At 40.4% G+C, this 8315-nt stretch overlaps 1 pseudogene; it reads left to right on the forward strand.

Moving 5' to 3' along the window:
- Window positions 1–5721: 5721 nt before the first annotated feature.
- LOC102472586 (cysteine and histidine-rich domain-containing protein 1-like) lies at window positions 5722–6525 on the forward strand (annotated as a pseudogene).
- The last annotated feature ends 1790 nt before the right edge of the window (window positions 6526–8315 follow it).

Consider the following 8315-nt stretch of genomic DNA (forward strand, 5'->3'; position numbering starts at 1 on the left):
CAGAGGGTAAGAGATAGGGAACCAAGGATGGGGGGGAAAAAGGCAAAACATACAGAAAACAAGAAATGGAAGATCATTTGCTAATAATAACATGTTTGTTGATGTGCTTGATTGAGACAATATACAGTGTACTCTGGATGGAAAATCTCATTATGTATGCTGTAATGATGTACAGTGAATGAATGCAAATAAATTGGAAAAAATAAATTAATTAATTAATTAATTAATTAATTTTAAAAAAAAAAGAAAAAATTAAACTGTCAGATCAAATCAAATTAACACTAGCTTTGCCTTCCATGCAAAGGTTCGGTGTTCAAATTCATATCCCGGGGAACCAGCAGTTAGCGTAATGGCTATGTCGCTGGACTCCCACGTAGTCGACCACGGTTCGCGTCCCAGACCCGGTGGCTTAAAACTCATGCCGGGCGCTTGTGCATGCGTGCCCAAGATCCCGAGAGGAGAATGGAGGAGAAGGGATTGCGGCATGACCCCCTGGGGGGTGATTTCTTGCTTTCTGTCTCTATGTCTCTCTCTGTCTGTCTGGCGAGCGCACGCGCCCTATAGCGAAAAAACCTCTCCAAAAAAAAAAAAAAAATTCATATCCCAGAAAATGTAGAAAAACTGTTCTTTAAGGTCTACTTTATAGTTCTTACATTTGAATTCCTTGAAATGGGACATCAATCATGGTATTTCTCTTTTTCAGTAAGGCGATGTTTAAAATATGCAAGGATAAGACTTTAAGCCCTAGTAGAATAAACCCCAGGAGTAATTAGGTTTATAAGCCCTAGTTAAGTTTATAAGTTTAAGTTACAAGCTCTGGTGGAATTCTATTCTTAGTATTTTTCTCTCTGGGTGTCAGAATCTCATTCATAGTCAATTCAGAAAAAAGAAAATGTATCTGTCTTGACATATTCCCTTAACTAAAAAGTACTTTTTTGATTAGAAGTTGACTTCCATTTCAAACAGAGATACTCAAATTTTTCATCCTGTCAACCTAAAAGAAGAAAGTCTAGGGACTAGCAGTTAGCATAATGGCTATGTCACTAGACTCCCATGTAGTCGACCATGGCTCAAGTCCCATACATGGTGGCTCAAACTCACTCCGGGTGCATATGCATGCATGCCCAAGATCTTGAGAGGAGAATGGAAGAGAAGGGATTACAGCATGGCCATCCCCCATGGGGGGGGGGTGATTTCTCGCTTTCTGTCTCTCTGTCTCTTTCTCTGGCGCACGCACGCACCCTATACCAAAACCCTCTCCAAAAAAAAAAAAAAAAGATTTTTTTAAAAAAAGAAAGTCCATATGGTTTCCCCCTACACTGGAAAGATTCAGAAAGAGATTGGAAGGAGAGACAGAGAGAAAAAATGAGAAAGCACCTTGCAGGGTGGATGACCATACCACCATTCCTTCTCCATTCTCCTCTTGAAATTTTGGGCATACACGCATGTACACCTGCCATGTTTTTCAGGCCCCTGGGTCCAGGACTTGAACTGCACAGTTAGCCATGTGGGATCCAGCTGCCTTAACCATCATACTACCAGCTGGTCCTCAAATTATAAATTGATCCATGGTTACTTCTAATGTCTCATAGTTATATTTTTAGCATTTACATTTTCCATGCAACTGGAATATATTTTGGCATATAAAGAATAAACTATAAATCCAGTTTACTTAATGACTTTCCATTTGTCTAAATAACATCTGACACTGATGTGAAATATTTTCATCATCTATTAAAGTTTTATACATATTAGCCTTGCTATTCTGTTCCATTTCTGTGTCTATTTTTATTGCCCTACTGTTTTAACCATTATAGCTGTAGCTTTTATGTTGCCATACTGTTTAACCATTGATGTTGTAATACACTTTATACTTATTATACCACATGTTAAAATGTACTAAATGGTACTGCTTTTATATTCTTCTCCAAAATGATCCTGGTTATTTCCTGAATCTCCTTTTTCAAAAGAATTATTTTATTAAATCTTATTTGTTATTAGTTTATAATTTGATCAGAGAGAGACAGAAAAGAGAGAGAAGAAAATTGAGAAAGCAAGCCACCAGGTCTAGGACTTGCACCGCAGTTGGCCATGTGGGAGTCCAGCGCCTTTAACCACCACACCACCTGCCAGCCCCAATTTCCTGAACCTTTTAATGATGATAGACCAATTTATAAAGTCTCCTTGCCTGCCTCCTCTTCTCCAATTGATAGAGATATCATTTGCTTTATTGATTACTTTAGATAGTACCAGTATTATAAAAAAGTTCCTTACCCTCAAATATTGAAAAAAAAAAAATCAGTATCCTGCCCTTTTTTTAGGGAAATTTTTGCTATACGACACATGTGCTCACCAAAGAGACAGAGAAACAGAAAGCAAGAAATCACCTGCTATGGACGATGGCTATACTGCAATCCCTTCTCCTCTACTCTCCTCTTGGGATTTTGGGCATGCATGCACACACGCCCAGTGTGAGTTTTAAGCCTCCAGGTCTGGGATTTGAACCATGGTCCGTAGAGCGATGTAACCATTACTCCTTCTGCTGGTCCTGAATACTGCCTTTTTTTTTTTTTTTTTTTTTTGAGAAAGAGATTTTTGCCGGAGAGACAGAGAGACAGAACGTGAGAAATTATATCTCCCAGGGGAAATGGCCACAAGACGATTCCTTCTCCATTTTCCTCTTGGGCACACATGCACACATGCCCAGCATGAATTTTAAGCTACCAGGTCAGGGACTTGAACTGCAGTCGACTATGTGGGAGTCCAATAACGTAACCATTATGCCATCTGCTGGCCTTCTTAAATGAACGCTGAAGGATTATTCCTAACCTGTTTGGTTTGGCATTGTGACTGAGCGACTGTTCTCACATGGTATTTTCATTGTATATTTTGAGTTTAGGAAAGGACTTATTTTTACATGTTACTTTATAAACTAACTTTTTTTTTTTTTTTACTAATTTCTAAAATATTTCTAGTAGCTTTTCAGCTGCAGAACTTTTTTTTTAATAGGTAATGCAACATTGAGACTTATTTGTAGTTTAAACTAAATCATCAAATGTAGAATCAGGGGGCCAGCTGATGACATAATGGTTACATCACTGGACTCCCACGTAGTCAAATACAGTTTGAGTCCTGGATCCGGAGACTTAAAACTCACATCAGGTAGGTGAGTGTGTGCATGCCCAGGATTCTAAGAAGAAAATGGAGGAGAAGGGATTGTGGTGTGGCCATCCCTTTTGGGGTGTGATGTCTCTGTCTCTCTGTCTCTGTCTATCCAGCAAGTATGCGCACCCTATAGCGAAAATCTCTCTTTAAAAAAGAAAAAGAAACTGAAATAAGGTTTTCCTATGACCCAGGATGTGTATATTTCTAGGAATCCCTTTAGCTTTAAGAGCTTTACAGATTTTAAGCTTGTTCAACAGGAATAACATAAATATGAAGGTGGGGCCTATTCTCCTAATCTTGGTTAAAATGCTCTGACCCTACTGGGGCTGGGCAGTGGTCAGGCACACAAGTCGCTGCCATTCAGAGCTGGCGGAGCCGAGGAAGGATCACACCAGACCCTGTCGGATGTGTACTCTCTTTCCATCTGTCTCTCACAAATAAATAAACATGGAGGAAACAAGGGAGACAAATAGAAAAGACAAATATTTATAAAGGTCTGATTATAAGCACATTTCTCCCCTTGTCTTTAGTGTGAATTTTTACTTTTGTACAGTAAAAAGAGTGCTACTGGGGCCAGCAGGTGCCATGGTGGTTAAGGCACTGGATTCCCACGTGACCAACTGCAGTTCGAGTCCCAAACCCGGCAACTTGAACATCCTGCCAGGTATATGGGGGTGAGTTCTCACTTTCCCTTTCTTTCTCTTTTCAGCAAGCACAGGCACACTATAGCAAAAACAAAAAAAAGTCAGTGACATTGTTTTTTTAAATAGTGCTACTTCTTCCCCTCCTCCCCAGCTCTGAGGTTTATGAGGATCAGCGAGACAATGAGGAGAGGTGTTATTAATAGCTCCGTAATAAGCACCGCCTGGCTTCTCCCAAACCCCCCTGCCGGTACTAGCCAACAAGAACTCAGTAAGAGTCACTGCTGGCAATGCCAAGAGTCGTTTGTGTGGATAAACCTTCCTCTGATGATGATTATAAATTCTGAAGTAGTTTTTAACACGACTTGGAGCGCCTGGGGTTGGGGAAGACTAAAAGCAGACAGGAACTAGGTAAGAGCTTCGCCTGTGTGACTACCTCTGAGGGCTCGGCCCATGCAGTGGGGGTGGCTGGACTGAAGAAGAAAGCGAGTTTTCCTGGTCAGAGTCAGAGGATAGAATACAGGGGTGCTCAAGTGACTGGGTACTGACAGCAGAAATCCTGGAATGGAGAGAGCCCCAAAATCTGAATACGAACCCTTCTCAAACCCTCTCCTGACTATTTGTTTGTTTGTTTTTAAGCGTTTTTAAATTTGGTTTTGTTTTTTGACATCAGGCACATTCGCTCCCTGGAGAGAGACAGGGAGAGGGGACAAGTGAGATTTCACCCCCCAGGGGATGAAGGAAGAATGGCCACATCGCAAACCTTTCTCCTCCTTTTTTCTTTCTAGGTTTTGGGTACACACACACATGCTCTTAGTGTGGCTCTCAAGTTGTGGGTCTGGGGCTCAAAATACAGTGTGCCATGTGGGATGCAGTGCCTTACCCACAGCACCACCTGCTGGCCTTCTGCTGACTTTCCAAGTGAGCGTGTGTTGGGCAGACTCTGAGGAGCCCAGCAGAAGTCTGACGGGGCTACGCAGAGATGCCTGCTGCCTGCCACAAAGGAAGCCAACTTTGACATTTGGAAACCTGTATGTCAGAGGGACTTTGGAAACACCTCAGACTTTCCTTCGAAATCCTGGGAGAGGAGGAGCAGGCAGCCAATGGCATGGTGGTTAAGACGTTGGACTCCCCATGGTCGACCACAGTTCAAGTCCTAGACGGCTTGCTTTCTCATTATCGCTCTCTCTCTCTCTCTCTGGTAAGCACATGTGTCCTATAGCAAAATTTAAAAAGAATATTAATATATAAATAAGTAAAATCAAAAGAAAGAAAAAACCCTAGGGAACCAGCAGTTAGCGTAATGGCTATGTCGCTGGACTCCCACGTAGTCGACTACGGTTCACGTCCTGGACCCGGTGGCTTAGAAGTCACGCCGGGCGCGTGTGCGTGTGTGCCCAAGATCCCGAGAGGAGAATGGAGGAGAAGGGATTGCGGCGTGACCATCCCCCCTGGGGGGTGATTTCTCGCTTTCTGTCTCTATGTCTCTCTCTGTCTGGCTGGCGAGCGCACGCGCCCTATAGCAAAAACCTCTCAAAAAAAAAAAAAAAAAAAAATTAAAAAAAAAAGAAAGAAAGAAAGGAAAAAACCCTAAAGGGGACTCTGGTCCAGGGGTTTACTCCAGAAGCAAGAGCAGAACCAAAATATATCTTCCCTAAATACATGTAAAACCACGCGTCCACAGTTAAAGTTGGTCAGCTATAATTCAGCTGCCTGCTAGAAAACCAACACTCTTCAAGGAGTGCAAGAGGTTCCAAAGTGCCTACAATGTATCATCCCCAAGGCCCGTATACAACAAAAAAATGACTATAAAAATAAAGGAAGCTGAACCGGTCAGCCGACACACCAGGGCTTGCAGCAGGGAAGTGTAAAGGCAGCCACGTCTTGGGGTTCCTGGCGTTTGGGCCTTACCTGGAACGCTGAGGCGAGAAAATGGCCTTGCTGTGCTACAACCGGTGCTGCTGTGGTCAGCGCTTTGATCCCGAGACCAATTCCGATGATGCTTGCACATACATACCACCCAGGTGTTCCAGTCTTTCATGATGCATTAAAGGGTTGGTCTTGCTGTAAGAGAAGAACAACTGATTTTTCTGATTTCTTAAGCACTGTAGGTTGTACAAAAGGTAGGCATAATAGTGAGAAACCACCTGGGCCAGTCAAACCTGAAGTCAAGACTACTGAGAGGAAAGAGGCATCTGAATTGAAACCCAAATTCCAGGAGCACATCATTCAAGCCCCTAAGCCAATAGAGGCAATAAAAAGGCCAAGCCCAGATGAACCAATGACAAATTTGGAATTAAAAGTATCTGCTTTCCTAAAACAAGCACTTGATAAACTTAAAGTGTCATCTGGGAATGAAGAAGACAAGAAAGAAGAAGACAGTGATAAAATTAAGATTGGGACCTCATGTAAAAATGGAGGGTGTTCCAAGACATACCAAGGTCTAGAGAGTTTAGAAGAAGTCTGTGTATATCATTCCGGAGTACCTATTTTCCATGAGGGGATGAAATACTGGAGCTGTTGTAGAAGAAAGACTTCTAATTTTAATACATTCTTATCCCAAGAAGGCTGTACAACAGGGAAACACATGTGGACTAAAAAGGATGATGTAAGTAATCTTTCAAAATAACACACAGGGTGGTAGTCATCTGAATCAGTTTTAAGAGATTTGAGGTTATTACATTTTAAGATTGAAAAAAAAAAGTTGTTTTTTAAAGGTTTGACATGCCTGTAGGTAAAAATGAGTGAGTCAAACTCCCAGAGTACTGCCTTTTGAGCAAAATTTTGGAGAGATTTTCACTGTAGGGCGTGTGCGCTCGCCAAACAGACAGAGAGAGACATAGAGACAAAAAGCGAGAAATCACCCCCCAGGGGGGATGGTCATGCCGCAATCCCTTCTCCTCCATTCTCCTCTCGGGATCTTGGGCACGTATGCACATGCGCCCGGCGTGAGTTTTAAGCCACCGGGTCCGGGACATGAACCGCGGTCGACTATGTGGGAGTCCAGCGACATAGCCATTACGCTAACTGCTGGTTCCCCCCATTTCAGAATTCTTAATGTGTTGTGAAGTGGTGGCTTGCTGCTGTAATCTTACTTTTTTTGTTGTTGTTGAGTCTGGCATTTCAGGGTCAATATTAGGTTCTTAAAAGCTAAAGTAAATTTATCTTTTTGTGCCTCCCATCTTCCTTTTGAGTTCCATAAGATTAATTATAATTTCTCCTTACTGATAGGACCGCAGTTGTGTTCTATACTTGAAGAAGGTCGGAAATAGCTCATAAACATAATTGTCATATTTCTTAGTATGTTATTATGTTAAACAAAAAATAAGGAACATGTGTTTCACATCTGTTCCTATTATCCCATAATTAGTAAAGCAAGAGGAAATGTTTTATTTTTAATCAGTTTTTTCCATGTTTTTTTTTTCTATAATACTTGAAAATCTTTATAGACTATATGAAGCTCTGCATTCTCTTTCCATGTGGGATGGTTTTTTTTTTTTTTTTTTCCCTAGGAGGATTAATTCTAGGTAGTGTAAAAAGTAAAGGGGAATATATGCATTGATTAATAAATTAAAATTCTCTTACAATTGAACTTCAAAACTACATAAATACCTTTATTACTCGCCAAGCAGTATGATTTAATAATATAGGAAACAAATAAGAATATCAATTGGCTGAAATTTATTTTATAAGACTAAGCAATAATGTTAAAATCTCGGCTGATTATTTCAAGTTCTTGTACAGTGTAGTGACTGAGTCATACTTGATTTACAGTCCAGCCCTCTGAAAGCCTTTAATTAGCTACATATACAAAGTAGGTGTATATAATCTGGTCTCCCTGTGAAGGAACACTTTGAAGTTATAGACTCAAAGGTTTGTGGAAATAGATTAAGGAATCAGAAAACTAAACATTCCGCTTTGCTTTATGACAACTATGTTACATGTCACATAGCTTAATTATTCTGTATTTTTTTTAAGCTTTTCATGAAGAGTTTGACAATTCTAGTGATATAGTGTCGGTTATCTATTGTACTTTATTATCACATACAGGTAACACACAGGCCATTTGTGCTAATTGGGCCCATTAAAAGGTTACTTTCTGACGCCATGCAGAACTCAAGAATAAAATTTAAAAATGTCACAAAGGCCAAAGCTGGCAGAACTTGGTAAAGTTTGGGAACTTAATTAGGCTTACATTAAGCATGAAAATAAAGGGCTTATTTTCCAACTCCCTTGAGTGTTTTCCTTTTCTTAATATTCGTGGGATTCTTAGAGAAGTTTGCACAACTACTATTTTAGTTCATAGAACCTTAGTGCATATGTTTCTACTACACTTAGCAAGTAACTGTTAGACATAGTGATATAATTAAAAGGTTTAGCTCTATTAAAAATAAAAACTAAAAGTCTGACAACTGGACTTTTGTGACATTAAAATACTATAAGAAATTTGGGGCAGTAAAAATTGAATTCAAGTAGAGTACATCAGTGTCTGGTACTTAGAGATGTATT

This window comes from Tupaia chinensis, unplaced genomic scaffold, assembly GCF_000334495.1.
Source record: "Tupaia chinensis unplaced genomic scaffold, TupChi_1.0 Scaffold000001_1, whole genome shotgun sequence".
In the NCBI taxonomy this organism is placed as follows: Eukaryota; Metazoa; Chordata; class Mammalia; order Scandentia; family Tupaiidae; genus Tupaia; species Tupaia belangeri.